This window comes from Aquila chrysaetos, chromosome 23 (genome assembly GCF_900496995.4).
Source record: "Aquila chrysaetos chrysaetos chromosome 23, bAquChr1.4, whole genome shotgun sequence".
NCBI classification, from domain to species: domain Eukaryota; kingdom Metazoa; phylum Chordata; class Aves; order Accipitriformes; family Accipitridae; genus Aquila; species Aquila chrysaetos.
The window spans coordinates 14,652,387-14,668,855 of NC_044026.1; the positions used below are offsets into that span (position 1 = coordinate 14,652,387).

The window sequence follows — 16,469 nt, forward strand, 5'->3', positions numbered from 1 at the left end:
TTCTTCCCACTCTAACATAGGTATTTGACATTGTTAGTTGAAGCCAGCCACCATGAAAACATCCTGAAGATTATGTTTAAGGAGCCCATGTCATTAGCATAGATTAGACAGCTAACTGTCGAATAGCTGAAGTACAGCAAGATGATTCCTTCTCTCACCTCTTACCAATATATACAGAATTATCTCTATAACCATGATACACAAAGTTAAGAAACTTGTAATATTCCTGTTAGTTTCACACATGAACCCAGTCCTCATGACTAAAATCAGGAAGAGCATATTCTGCTATAAGTTTCTAATATTTTTTGTCTGTTCTTTCATTAGTTCTGCTGATGGTTGATTAAAGATGATGCAGCACCCATTGGTAAGAAATTCAGTATACAGAGTTTAGACTAAACTTCAGGTATTTGCTCACTTACTATTCTATTCTTTTTATCCTCCAATTTATTATTATTATTATTCCCATATCCATCTCTGTGTTATTTTGAAAACTCTGCTGCATGGTATCTTCCTTGAAGCAAAATCATATCTCAGTGAACAAGTTTATCCATTTTCACCATCTATACCTAACATTAGTCTTTACTAACATAGAACTGATAGGTTTGTGGAGAAACAGTATTGTGTTAGAAATGTATGGCTATTTTGCTTCTGTCTCTCAACTTGACAGAAAACATGTTTCCCATGACTGTTTTGATGCTATGAATGTAGTTCATGAATGACTTTCTGACAGGACGCATGCAACACTATTATTATCATATAATTTAGCACACTCTACCTGTTTTCACAGGACTGCAAAACTACTTGGGCACTTTCAAAATTGCAAACAGATAGAGAAATGAATCATACAATTTTTCACAAATTTCTTTCACTGTGTAACACATACATACAGCAATACTCACACTAACTGCACTATGAATTCATACATGGTATAAATTTCTGATCAAAGTTGAAAAAAGAACAGAAGGTAAGCAAATACACTAGCACCTCTCATAATGAGGAGAAACAATTTTTACCAATATGATTTCGTGACAAAACATTATACCTCAGTACCTTTCCAAGACCTGTCTTATTCTTGTTCTCACCTGCTTGAAAATGTGTCCTCTATCTTCCATTCTCTTCCTCTTTTGCACATGGCCTTCTCAATCCCGTCTAATTCTCAAATATTTCTCACAGAGTGCACACCACTAGCTTGTTCTTTTTTCCAAATCATAGTTCTTTCCTACAATCTTTTCTTCTCCCTGGTCATTTCTTTTTAGCTTCCCTTTGTCTCTTTATACATTTATGTAAGATATTTAGAGAAAGATATATGCCCATCAATTCAATCAATGTCAAATTGATTTTTATTTTGTAAAGGGAATTTATTTCATTTATTTTTTTAAAGGATTTCTGGGTTTTGGTTTGTTTGTTTGTTTTTTTTTCCTTTTATCATATCCATATGGGATGATATTGCAGAAAAATTAGAATAGAAGAAAATTTGCAGCTGCCACATTAGCTGGGAAGAACTGATCTATTTTTTCCTGCCCTCGGTCAACTGATTTAGGTCAGGATTGAAAAAAATACACCTTGTCACATGGCAGGAGTAACGGCTTCCTGTGTGCTTCTATTGTATCATCTTAAGAAATCTTACTAATAAAACATAATACCAACCAAAAATATCTACCACAAACTAATGCAGTCAATTAATAGAACAGATGGAGGTCAGGGCAGACAATTAAATCCCTTTGACAGAGGAGAAGATTATTCTACCTCATATTGGAGATATGTCAGTAATTCCTGTCTGATCTGACTTACACTTTTATTCTTCAAAATAATTCCTTCCATAATGCCTTCTTTGGCATGAAAGAGAAAGATCCATCATCTAAAGGTCTTGCTTGCTGCTGTATATAATTATTTATTTTTAAAGTGGTGGGAAAGTCCACATATATTTTATCAGGAGTATTTTTACTGATTCCTAGAACAAGAAAATCAAATACCCTTTTTGCTTTTGTTTAGACAGCTGCTACTCTCCTTGAAGTCTGTCCCCCAAAAGGATGATATAAGTATCACCTTGGCAAGTTGCTAACCACTTTCTTTTTGGAATTTAATATTGTTTCCCACCTGCACGGGAGATAACCATCCAGGAGTTCTGATTCATTGTTTCTCTGCCTCTGATTTCCTGGCATATTGAAATCTTGTAACAATTTCAGCATATTTGTAACAATTACCTTTCCTAAATTCTTGCACCAAGATAGTTGTATTTCTGGACATCAGATTTACACTGCTGATACTAAAAACTCTAAGTGCCCTTGTCATATTCTGGCAATATTGATTACATATTTCATATTTCAAACAAAAAGCTGTGCACTACCAGAAACTCTGAGTTACTTCTTTTTTTTTTTCCTGATTTTGCTGATTTCCTGCCAATACATTTCAAATGCTAAACCATGAACAACCATAGGGAAAAAATGTTCAGCTAAGGATTTAAAGTAAATTCTCCATGAGATAATTTTTCACAAAAAAACTCTGCACCAAATTAACCCCAATTTGTTTTTAACTACAGGTCATTTGAAAAAAAAAAAAAAAAAGTCTGATGTTTTAGTCCAGAACATCATAATCATAAGAAGCACAGAAGTTTTGATAACTCTTTAACTCCTTTTTTTTAAAATTAACTCATAACATATTGTGGTAATATTTCAAAGTTAACAAGCTCAGAACACTGTTTCACTAATACTATGCTAATATTTAAAAGCACTGAAAAGTCCACATTCTAAAAGACAATGAAGCTGCCAAGACAGTGATCTTTTAGTGTTACTGCTGTGATTGCTCTGTCCCAGCTCCAATTTCCATAGTGGAAATTCTAAGACATTCATTTTCTTTGTCAACCTCATCTATTGAAAACTCTTGCTTTGTAAACTAATAAACTCAGATTACTTAGTTTCTGCACTATCAAGAATCAAAGCTTTGTCTTTCAGATACGTGTTCTTTAATGAATTCTACTTTCAAATTAATTTACAGTTTAAGCTGAAAATAGCAGAGCTGAATTTCTTGTACCCTAATGTACCTTATTACCTCACTGTTTACACTTTTGTTTTCAGTTGTGATGGCTTCTAAGTGTATGGAAAACAGACTCTAGTTCTGGCATTGGTTGAGCTTTGTATTGTAGCCTCACACCATTGCGCTCAATCAGTTCTATTTCACTTAATAAAAAATCTGAAATAAAAATTATTTCAGTAGCCTGTAAAATACTTACTTCCATTTCATTTGGCCAAAAAAGTATTTTTCTTGCAACCACCTTCCTTTAAACAGAACTGTAGCAACAATAGAGGCTCTCAGTCTTTAATTATCTATCCCCTAACTTTTCAAGTGACTAATCATCATTATATGAACTTAATATAACTTTTTGTTTGTTTTTCCCTCCTTTTTGATACTTCCAGGTAATGAAAGTGAAAGGGACATACTGTTACTTTAAATCCATGGGAAGAAAAATTGAATTGCTCTTAAATTAAGATCACAGGATCATAGATTGGTTGAGGTTGGAAGGGACCTCTGGAGGTCATCTGGTCCAACCCCTCTGCTCAAGCAGGGACACCTAAAAATTGTTGCCCAGGACCACGTCTACACCTTTTTTGAGTATCTCCAAGGAGTGAGACTCCACAACATCTCTGCGCAACCTGTGCCAGTGCTCAGTCACCCTCACAGTAAAAAAGTAGCTTCTGATGTCAAGACAAAAAAAAAAAAAATTCAATATGTAACACAGTTACCCAGATAAACTACTATTTCCTTTAAAAGTAAATATATTGAAAAGATTGGGACATATGCAATAAATAGTATTTTTCACTCACAATTGGTGTACCATAATCACTAGACACAACATTCACATGAATATTTTCGCTAACAAACAATAGCCTTCCAATCAATTTGTTGAATACATATGTTATCTTCTTACAAGAATACAATATCAGACAGTTCTTAAAATAAAATGTCATTGAAACAAGCCAATCAACTATCATTCAAATGAAAAATAAAAGAATTATAATTCCCCAAGGATAGCTTGCATTTTTAAAGCAAAATGACATAGAAATACAGCATTTGAAATAATCTTTTGAAAACCAAATTATAGCTAAATTAAAGTTAGTTTATGATCAGTTTGTGCTGTGATGTGATTTTAATTAGCATGCATTGCAGAATAGAAAAATTTCTTTAGAAGTTTTGTTATATTTATAGCTTTCCCAATTTTAATAATTATCCTAATAGTTCCTCATAATTCTGTCAAAAGTCTTGAATCTGAGGTTTGGGGGTTTTTTAATTATCTAAAATCAACACAACCAAAGTAGTTGGATCAGAATAACATGAATTTCGTATGTACACGCAATTTAATTTACCCAAAGAATTTTTGCAATGTGCATCCACTCACCTTGACAAAAGCATCCCAGTGTAAAAGGACAGAAATGCCATTACATGAGTTTGGATAGCATTAAGATCAGCTTCAGAAAGAAAACCTGGACATGGAGAGAACTTTTACTTTTAAAAAAAACCCTCTTTTTTACTCCTTGAATTAATAATCTATAAATACAGTGCAAGTGTTTTTCTAGACAGTGAAAATTTACTGGTAACTTTAATTGGAAATTAGCTACAGTAAAAGTTATTTTTTTGTTATGCCACTCGTTACAAACCAGGTGTGCTTCATTTGCCTACTAATGTGTTATATCTGGGAGCTCTTTCCATCCTTTTATTGGATTTACATTTCAGGTCATTCTATGTATATCTGTATTTTTTTGGAGGGATGCATGACAAATGGAAAAAGAGTTTTTAGAGCTTTACACAGAGCTTTGTGTATTTTATATTTAAAAAAATATTAAATTAGAAATTGCTACAATGAAAGAAGGGAATTCAGATTACTGAAACACTTTAGTAATATTTCATAATTAAGACAGTTATGCTCTTTGCAAGGACTCTTGCACTATACTTTTACATGCAAAAGATATTAATCTTAAAGGCTATCTACAAGCAGTCCAAATACATGTCTTTTAGTCTAACATCCTATTTTAGTAACGTTATTTAAGAAAGCGTAGACTGCAAATCAGCGTAACAGTTAGATTGCTCATTATTCATAAATAATTTTCAAGGATTTGCATCTTATTTTTATGAATCAAATTCATGACATGTCTACCCATAAGATTAGTCATAGTGATATGACATAGCATAGGAAATACCACCTACGTACCTTTAAAGCAAAGCACAAAGCCTCAAATGATAGAAGTGACACAATTTTTCAGTACAATTAACTCCACTGACTACAAACTAGATTAGAATTAAATGCGTGATTTAGTTCCAGATAAAAAAGTTTTGCTTCCAGCATGGAGAGCTAAAACACAATTTTAATAGATATTTGGTTGCAGGTTATTAATTTCTTACACCAACAAAAATTGCAGATTTTTAAGATTGTAACTAAGCATTTTAACAGTTATTTGCTAAAGTCATATTAAAACATAAAAATTTAAGCTGGTTTTGCTAACATTCTGTGAATAGTTGTGTAAGCTTTAAATGCATGTTCATGCTGTGAGCACAGATGGGCAAATCTCCATCACTATCAATGCAGCTGCAACCAGGTGAAAAAGAGAATAGTCTTGGTTCATACCTGTTCAGGAGAAGTAGAGACTATAATGCCTGAAAACAGACAGAAACTGAATTTTACTTGACCTGAGTATTTTCACCTACACACAAATAATTCTGACCTTTTTTTCAAGTAGTGGATAACAATATTACCATATTTGGGTTGTGTTCCCTTTCTTTGGCTTTTTCCTTGGGAAAGAACAACAGAATGCAAAGCAGTATATATGAAAGGAAACGTATTTTTTTGATAATGAACCTTGTAGAAAGAGTATTTTAGATACTTTCAGCTTTCATATTTAAGATTCAATAGAAAAATGCTGTATATATGTATTTTGTGCACAATGTCAATAGAAAATCAAAACAAAGTGCTGCTCTAAAATGTGCAATACCAGGTATCTGGGTCTAAATTGGCATGCAGTTAAAGCTAAATGTATTTTATATTCACATATACAAACAAACACATTTACCTTCTGAAACAAACAGTGATTTTCAATTCCAAGAAATTTTTACAAGCAGTTTGGCTTCATGCTGGCAAAAGCACTTTATTTTTTTCTTTTAAAAAAGAAAGAAATATGCCATCATCTTCCCTAGTCACTCAACAGCTGTATCAATTTGTTTTCAGGGCAGTGATTAGCATAATTGTGGTGGATTACTTGCATTTGGCACAGGACAGAAATAATTCAGTATTTTTCATCATTAAAGAACTATAGAATCATAAAATCATTTAGGTTGGAAAAGACCTTTAAGATTATCAAGTCCAACCGTAAACCTAACACTCACCTCAGTACAACCTCCTTTCAGGTAGCTGTAGAGAGCGATAAGGTCTCCCCTCAGCCTCCTTTTCTCCAGACCAAACTACCCCAGTTCCCTCAGCTGCTCCTCATAAGACTTGTCCTCTAGACCCTTCACCAGCTTCGTTGCTCTTCTTTGGACACTGTGCTGCATTGTTTCCCCAAGTTATGCAATACTAGGATTTTTAAAGGTACTTAAATCAAATGAAGCACACAGTCAGCTTCTCAAAAACAAAACCCAGACTATTTTGCTCTCCTCCGGCCTTCTCTGCAGCACTGGCATTCCCAAATTCATTCTTAGCAGTACGGAAAAACTATGTCTCATACTGTCAGCATTCGCTTCACTTAGAAGACTAAAAGACCTCTGAAGACCTCTTCAGTCCTCTGCTTCCCATGAGATGCACTTCCAGAGGGTTGAGGTTAAATCCAAAAAATCCTGGGTATTGAATGCAAGATTTATATTCAGAATGGTATCCAAATAGCCTGCATGTGACATACTAGTTAGCCTCAGAAGTGCATAAACTCACAGAGACCCTCTCTTTTGCATTCTAATGCTCTCTGGAGTCCAGAGCCACAGTTATTTCCAGGTAAACTTTTAGATGTAACACCCAAAATATTCTAGGCACCTGAAAAGCTCACTGAAACCACAGTTTTCTCTAGACACACAAAAATATGCTTCTGTACCTGCCCAGACGTCCAGCATCTCACACATGTTTGTTCTCAGAACAAAAACTCGGGGCAGCTTTCAGTTGTAGATACCAGACACGTATTTTTTTGATAAATGAAGTAGTCTACCTGTGAGCTAGGTGTCTAGCAAATCAATAGGGATCTAGACATTTTAGTTAATGCAGTCCAGAAACATACCCAGAACATGGAAATACGGGCGCATAAGTCTAAGTATGCAACCCTTCTACATAGAGCTAGCAGATATGACATAGGACTTAGAGGGTATCCAAGCCCTCCGGAGTGGTGCTGGAAGTTTTATTCCTAAAACTGTACTAGAAGCCTGGTTTTAAGAACCCAAATCTCTCTCAAAGAACCAAAAACCTTAATTCTGATTTGCTGTTTGATAAACAACCTCACACCACAGCTAGTGCATACATCCATAAAATTAGTTGAAAATAGGTACAAGAGCATTATTCAAAAGGGTTTCAGCTTTATATAATTTCTTAAAAATTCAGAAAAAAATAAAAATAACTTTGTGATTCTATCATTACTGATTTTCCACCTGTTTTATCCCCAGATTCCAATTCCAATGCTGAGTTGCCTGTAGTGCTACCTATAGTGCTACAGATGTGTTAAAACTAATCAGTTATGTATGTACTAGGCCATTTCCTTCAATGATCTTGCATGTTTTATAATCATGCATCGATAATCACTGCATGATATTAGACAGACGAATCATAGAATCATAGAATGGTTTGGGTGGGAAGGGACCTTAAAGATCATCTAGTTCCAACCCCTTGCCATGGGCAGCGTCACCTTCCACTAGACCAGGTTGCTCAAAGCCCCATCCAACCTGGCCTTGAACACTGCCAGGGATGGGGCATCCTGGGCAACCTCTCTGGGCAACCTGTGCCAGTGCCTCACCACCCTCATCATAAAAAAATTCTTCCTTATATCCACTCAAAATCTACCCTCCTTCAGTTTAAAACCATTGCCCCTTGTCCTGTCACTACAGGCCCTGGTAAAAAGGCTCTCTCCACATTTCTTACAAGCCCCCTTTATACGTTGAAAGGCTGCAGTAAGGTCTCCCTGGAGCCTTCTCTTCTCTAGGCTGAACAACCCCAACTCTCTCAGCCTTTCTTTACAGGGCAGGTGTTCCAGCCCCCTGATCATCTTTGTAGCCCTCCTCTGGACCTGCTCAAGCAGGTCCATGTCCTTCTTGTGCTGGGGACCCCAGAGCTGGACACAGTACTCCAGGTGGAGTCTCACGAGAGCAGAGTAGAGGAGGAGAACCACCTTCCTCAACCTGCTGGACACGCTTCTTTTTATGCAGCCTGGGATACGATTCACTTTCTGGGCTGCAAGTGCACATTGCTGGCCCATGATCACTTTTTCATCCACCAGTGGTCCCAAGTCCTTCTTTGCAAAGCTGTTCTCAATCCATGCATCACGCAGCCTGTACTGATATTAGGGTATGCCGTGACCCAGGTGCAGGACCTTGCACTTGGCCTTGTTGAACTTCATGAGGTTCTCATGGACCCACTTCTCAAGCCCGTCAAGGTCCCCCTGGATGGCATCCCTTCTCTCAAGTGAATCAATTGCATCACTCATCTTGGTGTCTGCCACAGACTTGCTGAGGGTGTACTCATTCCCACTATGTCATTGATTAAGATATTAAATGGTATTGTTCCAGTATGGACCCTTGAGGACACCACTCATTACTGGTTTCCACCAGTAACCAATGTAGCCCTTGGTTTCATAACCTACGTTATAAGCTGTATAAAAAGGATTACATGATATGGTTGTCTCCTGTTCTAGAAACTGGAGTTGATGACCCCTGGTATCATCTTCTGTCAGTTGTTTCTAAAAGAAACTGAAAACTGCAGTGTGCAGAGCTCAAATTAAGTTATGGGGACTCCAGGAGGACACAAGATTTTGCTCTTACACAGAGTTATTCCTTTTATATAAATACTGAGGAAGGTAGCTGCTGAATGGCTAATGGGAAGGCAAAGGGATATTTACTAAAAGATATGGTAAAGGGCTATTTACTAAACGATGGTCTTCCCTTGCCATACTACTGAGTTGTCCAAACAAAACGAACATAACATATCTCAGTCTTGTGGTCAATAATGAAGACGCAATGTATTTTGAACCTTGACAGGATGAGGACAACTGCTTACATGTCATTCATTTACACTGGAACCTTTGTTCTTAGGAAAAAACAACACTGAGGTTTTTTGAACTTTTTTTTTTTTAGGAGTTAAAAGTTCCCTGTGGAAACTGATATAACACTGCTACTTGTTCAGTACAGTAGATTTAAATTCTATGAGTCACAGTGATAAAACATTTTCAAGTTCAAGCATTGCAGATAGTAGTAAAATTTGCACTCCAGTTCTTTGAATTGAACGTGACTCAACTTTAAAAAACACCTTTAATCAATCAAATGAGCTGCCTATGCAAAACCCAGTGTGATTATTTCCTATTTCGCTTTCACTTGCTTACTCACAGTGTTATGATTCAGTTAGCCATCCAGTCTGCACAACATTGAAATCACACAATTTTAACAGTTCTTTGTTATTGTTGTACAATGCTTTATGTAATGCAACATTAAAATTAATTTTCTGCAAAATCAATTGTATTCATGGAATTGTTACTTAGATAAGAATAGTTTATGCTTCTTAACGATTTAAGGCAATCATGACTCATACTTTTATTTTCCAATGGCCCTCACCACTGAAATTGTACTTTAACAAAAAAAATCACTAAAAAACTGTTAAACTATCTCCCAAAAACTTCTAGTAAATCTAATGATTTTAGGTAAAAGTGTTAAAATTATTCAATTACACTGCCACCTGAAAGTAAATTTAACAACCTGGGAAGTTTTGGTGTTTGTTTTTTCATATTTGAATAATATTTGCAAATGCATCATATTTGCATTTCTCACTTTGGTTCTTCAGAAACCCACATATTGATGGAGACCATTAGAGTTTACCTCCACTTAAGTACTTTAGGTCAGTCATACTGAAATATATAACTAAATATTGCAATAAAAAATGAATGGATACATCACTTCTAATTCAAATGGAGGTTAAGAAATCTTTTATATTCATAAAAGAATCTGAATGTTTTGATTCCAGTATTCACAGAAGGTCTAATGCTGTGTGTCTCTAATGGCAAACACACCACAACATCAGCGGTGTAACGAATTTGCTAACGTTAGATTTACCAGTAACATCTCAGAGCAAAGCAGCTGATGCAACTTAATTTATTTTTTCTAGATCAACGGAGTCACAGCTAACTACGCTGGATTTAGGATTTCAGAATACTCTCCCTGGACACAAATTTATAGATGCATAGAAAGATGTGGAATATCCTGCAACCACATCTAGACATACTCTGGTTAAATTCCCAGACAGTAGGTGATCAATGCAATTTACACTACCTGAATTTCTTGAAGAAGATGCAGTTTCCAATTTGGAAACCTACTGAAATGTTGAGTATCAGCCTCAATTAATTAACGTGTTCATCAATTATGGGATGTTCAGCCAATAACTTCATTAGCTGCTCCTGCTTATCAATTATGTTTCAGTATGGAAAACACACCTGCTATCTTTATAAAGCGAAGAACTTAAAATTGAGTTCTTTCCTTCCTTCTGTTTCAAAATTAAGAGAATTGGTGGGAAGAGTGTACACTATAGACAATGCCAGCACAGCCTCTATGTCATAGTACAGGTCTTAGGCACCTACTTAAATGATAGATTTCCATGCTATAATTATGCTAATACTTCACCAAGAGAGAAAAAATGTGGGGAGTATTTTTCTTCCATCTAAGAGTGTAAAATACAGTGAGAACCCGAAAAGAAAACTAGAAACAAGAGTTGAAGGTGCTGCTTAACCAGAGGTTGGACCACTCAGCTGAGCGCACTTCCATTTACAGCCTTAAACCCTGACAAGAGGAGCCAAAGCAAAGATTCTGATCAACAACACCAAATCCCAAGAGCTGAAAAGTAGGCTGAGGAGGGCTGACAGCTCTAAGAATGAGAGCTATATTGTGCCCTGATTTTCCTCAGAGAATTAAGAGCTGATCCATTTCCTAAAAATCCCAAGACTAGAGCTGGAACGATTTATTCCTGCCTTCTAATATGAAGGCTTTATTATTCCTTCACATTTGTTATCATAAATGATACAAGACAGAAGGCTTGATCAGAGTCTGAGAACATGATCAAGAATCTGACAGTATGTGGCTACATCAAAGAAACTACACAGCACCCCACAAACTACCACAGGGCTCCATCTGCCCACTCAGCTGTCAGGTGGGGATTTTAGAATGAAATCCCACCATTTAAACTAGCTTACACCTGTGATGTACTATCAAAATCTGAGGACAAAGCATGGGCTATTTGTGTGCTTTCATTTTTATTACTATATTGTGCATTGCCAGCAAGGACTTTTTACATACTCTAACCATAAACTGCATTTTTCTCTTCTTGAGAAAGATCATTGGTTTATGTTGAAGAATTTAACTGGAGTTCTAGATGAGAATGATAGCAAGGAAAAAGTAAAAGTGATCAAGGCATGGGGATTTCTTTCTGTATTTCTCTTAAATGTAAGAGTACAATATAGCAAAAGTCACAGTTACCATCTGCCCGAGCTACCGTATCTAGTTATTTTTTGAACCAACACTGATATACACACCGCTCTCAGAGTTCTGTTCATCCAAATGGATCCCTATGGTCCGCTGCAAATATATCTTCAAAGTTAGTTTGGCTTGAGTTGTACATTTTACTGAAAGCCTTCAGATCCATTTCAGTTTGTGTCTTGAAAAACTTCTCATAAGAATGTAACATTCTTCCAGACAAAATAACAAATGCCTTAACATACATTGCCATGTTTCTGTTGTGTATTTTCTGAATACCTTGGGGTTGGCAGTTGAACGTGCATGTTTGTGGCTACGTATACTTCAGGAAATTAGCAAGTAGAGAAGCTGAAATAAATTTGACATAGATTTACAAATTCATTTTCTACTCTCCTGGCGTTTTTTATGTATAGTCCAATTATCACTTCACATGAACAAGGAAATTTTCAAAAGACACAGCTGGCTTCTGATGTCTACTAACTTGCAGTGGGAGTTAAAAGCCAGACATCAATCGGCTCTATCTCACTTTTCTGTTTTAATGTTGTTTGCTTTCCTTTCTTCTCCTTCTCCCTGACTTTCCCTCTGTGCATTATGAAGAAGAACAAACAAAATGCTGAGAAAACAGCGAAAACTAAAATCGCACAGTCCCTCAGTTTTCCCTTCAGACTCCTCTCCCCAGCTTCTGTGGTTTATCTCAGTGCTGCGATAGATCTTGAGATGAGACTTTCTCTCCCTTTTTGGAACATGGCTGTGGCTAATTCTAGTGCAAGACAATGTAAAGCTACCACAAATTGTTAGTTCCAAAGAAATTAAGTGATTATTTCGACTTTGACTTCAGCTTTGTATTCTTTATAACAGTTACTTGCCTCTTTCCTGAAAAAATGTCATGAGTTCTCTAAGGAGAGTAAGAATTGAATCCTACGTATGGTATTCATGCATATGTGTACTACTCACTATAGTAACCAGTAAGAGTTCAGCTATGACCATGATCGGCACGGATGCTAAAGTATTAAACAGGCTCCTGTTCATAAAGTGGTTTTTATTCAATTATTACATTTAAATTGCTACAAATTAGAATAAACATGGTTCAGTGATGCAAAAATCACAGGAGTTTTCAAAGCTGTTATTTTCTTTGTCTGATTTTTACACTTCACATAATGGTACCCTTGGATCTCATAACTAACCTGTCATACTTTGAATTATTGCTTATTCACAGCTTTATTATCACATCAGATATATTACTATTCCTTCTCCTTGAATTTAGGACCCAATGATAACACTAAATTGAAACGTCATTGTACTGCAGCTACCGCAATGATTACAGAAAAAGTCACTTCTGCTTCAAAGTTCATAGATCATATAAAGTGAGAAGAAAGAACTATGCATCAGAGAAACTTTTCTGGTCATTTGTACATGTCTTTCCCTTCTCATTCATCAGTGTGTCAGGCACAGTATGAAAGAATGGTAATTAGATTAATCTAAGGTGCTTTATAAATAGGATATATTCTATGCATAGATTTATAAACTAAACCCTTGTCACGTTTCATATTGATATCGTAAGTGTTTATATATGTGTGTATAGATATACATATACATGTATCTATCTGTGTGTGTGTCTGTATGTACACTATGTATTAAAGTATGTTATTTCTTATTTTGCTAATAAAATGAGAGGAAAAGATAGGTCTTTATGTAACAATATGAAACAGCAACCAAGGCCCTTTATTTATATGGCCCCATAAGAACTTTGGAACCCAACCTTGTTTTGCAAACTGAAGACTGTCAGCTTTCTCTGGTACAGTGTAGCCTGGAAGCCCCAAACCTTACCGAGTAGCAGTGTCATGATAGCCAGGTTTAATCCCATGTCTTTTAACTACAAACTTACTGCTGTCAGTCAATATTTACAGAACTGGAAAATAACAAAAATTCATGCTTATCATGAACAAGCATGTAAACAGCACTAATGTTTACAATGGATTGTATTCCATGTCTCATTGTATGAACACAAGGCAAACAAGCATTTTAACTGGATGCATATATTTCAAAGATATATTTCAAACACGTTTAAGAACACCAGCAACAGACTTGCTCTCATTTCTTTTATATATTTTTAAAGGAAACAGAGCTGTTCTGAACATACTTTCAGTACTTACCACTGTGTCGTATTTTTGAGAAGGCTTCAGAATTCCCCCACAGGAGGCAGCATGATGTCATTTTAGTTACAGCAGAAGTTTTTCCTGTTAGGAAAAATATATAGTGCTCTTCAGTAAACGAAGAAAAAAAAAGCATGCTTATGAATCACAAATGGTGGAAAAAAGTTACTTATTAAATCACCTGTAATGTTGTTTTTCAAGATTAGAGTAAAAGAAAAATCATAATATTGTTACCCAGAGAATAAATACCTTGATCATAGTGTATTGATTTCTGGCATAAAAATTATTAGCAATATTTTTTCTTTGCAGATCTGCTACAAAAATAGAATTGTCTTTAAACCTATATACCACTAAAGTATACATTTTGGGGAAAAAAGCTAAGGCAAGTACTTCAGAATAAAAGAAGAAAAAAAAAATCACCACAAAGCCCTTGGGTTTTAAATATTTCTGTAAACACATATTACACATATTCAAATATAAAAATTCAAATACACAAATATGTTAAAATATAAACATTCAAATATTTTTTAAAAGCCATTTGACTATTATTTATTCTTTCCTATGAGTAATTCAAAACTGTAGCTTATACTTCAAATAACATTTCAATGGATAGACTATTTACCAATAGTCTATCCATTTTAGATAGACTAAATACCAATATTTACCAACAGTTTCTTCTGTCAGGACTACATTCAGACACTGCAATTTAAAACTCAAACCTGAACAGTGTTAAGAAAGTTATTTCAGGTGATTTGCATAGGTTCCAAGGCTGTATTAGCTGAAATACTTCTCTTCCCTCAAAGGCCAGCGGAGTTGATTTTATGGCATTTATAGCTGCACTCATTTTGCGGGGGTAATTAATTCACTGCTTGTGTATTTGTTTCTGTATCTCTCTTAAAGTACCAAGGCACTTCATATGATTTATTCTTATTTTCATTAAGTTGATCAACATAGAGAAGCACTTTGTGTGAAAAATACCATTTCAAAACAAATTACAGGAGCAAGGGTGAGGCCATCGAGTATTCCTATTAGCTTGCTAATACATCAAGCAAACCTATCAATTCTGAAAAATCACACTATGCATTTGGCCACAGTATAGTGCCTATTAACACTGTAGAAACACTTCTGCAATAAGCTGACAAATATGTTCCACAAACTTATATGGCTTTCAGGGTCCATCTGCATGTTATTTGTAAGTTCCAGATAACTGATAAAGTATGGACTATCATCACAAACAATGTATCTATACACACGCATATGAACACATTCTCTCTAAGTATGTGCATGTATTTATACTGTAATTTCAGAAATAAATTAGTTTTTAGCAATAAAGATCCTAAGGATCATGGCACTGAGTTTCCATCTTGTATTTCAGAAAATTTTCTCATACCATTTAAAGAAAAAACCATCAGATTTTAGACTTCACTTTTGACCAAAATCAATGGTGTAAATGAAATCAGGCTTTAACACTTACTTGCTACTGGCAGATTCTGCAATCTTAATCACACCAAATAACTCTTTCTCATTAATGCTTTGACTCACTACAGCCAAACTACTCCCTGTAAGTGCAATTCACAATAACAGCTGCAAACACAGGCCTCAATTCTGTGTAAATACAGTGATTATTTCTATAAATTGGAAATAAATACCAGTGGATAGCTATCTGAGTATATGTCTGAAAAGGAGAAATTCAGGAATATGGAAGCAAAGGAAAATTCCTTATGAATAAGGAACATGTGAAACACTCCAGCTAAACTGTGAAAGTCTCCATCTGGACACTTGCTGCAGGGGAAACCTGGCAATACTGCAACTTTTCATACACACCCGTTGAGGAATCAGATGTTGAAGTTTAGGGCAATCTTTATTCCAAGCTACGGTAATGTCTTAAATCTCTCCACATGACAGTGGCACTTTTACTGGAGATTTCACTGCTCACGTAGACTTTGACAGCCATTCCAATTCTGCAACAGTAGTAGGTGATTAAACCTAGGATATAAGAAATAAGGAAGGATTTAAAGAATGGCTGGACAGTGAAAATCCACTAAGGCTAACACAGCTTCCCTTCTCAGTTATTTTAACCTTGCATTTCTTTATTTCGGCAGCCTTTATAGCTTAATTCCTGCTACAGGAAGAGACAAAACTCACCTTGGCTTACTGGTAAACACCAGGATTACATTTACTCTCTCTCCATAGCACCAAAATAGCCTTCAGCTTTAAAGCATAAAAATGAATGAAGAAAGTGCTATTTGTGAACGAGGTTTCCCAAGTTTATCTTGGTACCTATGTGTTTCTCCTTTTCTCCTTTAGTTTGTCTTACAGATCTTCTAATTGTCATTGCCAGACTGATTTTAATTGTAGATGACTAGATTATAGTTTAGACTTTCTATATTCTAGTAAACCACACTGTTCTCCCTTGTCCATTTACAGATCATGTTTAGACTATCTCTGTAATAGGCAATTGCTCTCAAAAAAACAACTGAAAATACTGCACTTCCTTTGCATCAGGAAGCATGGGCACACATGTTAAAAAACTAGCAGTCAAATTCTAAGATAAAATATAGACCTTATCTACATATATTTTTCTTTTTTAAAGTGTCATTTTATCTCCATATTTGTGACAACTATTCCCCC

The 16,469-nt window shown here is 35.5% G+C and overlaps 1 protein-coding gene across 9 annotated transcripts in view; it reads right to left on the reverse strand.

The window, feature by feature from the left end:
* NLGN4X (neuroligin 4 X-linked) overlaps nucleotides 1-16,469 on the reverse strand; it is a 192,275-nt gene that overhangs the window by 147,467 nt on the left and 28,339 nt on the right. For 6 of the 9 annotated variants that reach the window (XM_041119514.1, XM_041119516.1, XM_041119513.1 and 3 more), the window contains 2 exons: nucleotides 15,663-15,824; nucleotides 13,839-13,922 (listed from right to left, as the gene is read on the reverse strand). The gene's annotated coding sequence lies outside the window, so the exon portion shown is untranslated. The remainder of the gene's footprint in view (nucleotides 1-13,838; nucleotides 13,923-15,662; nucleotides 15,825-16,469) is intronic. The other 3 variants (XM_029998984.2, XM_029998989.2, XM_029998988.2) reach the window with 1 other exon arrangement.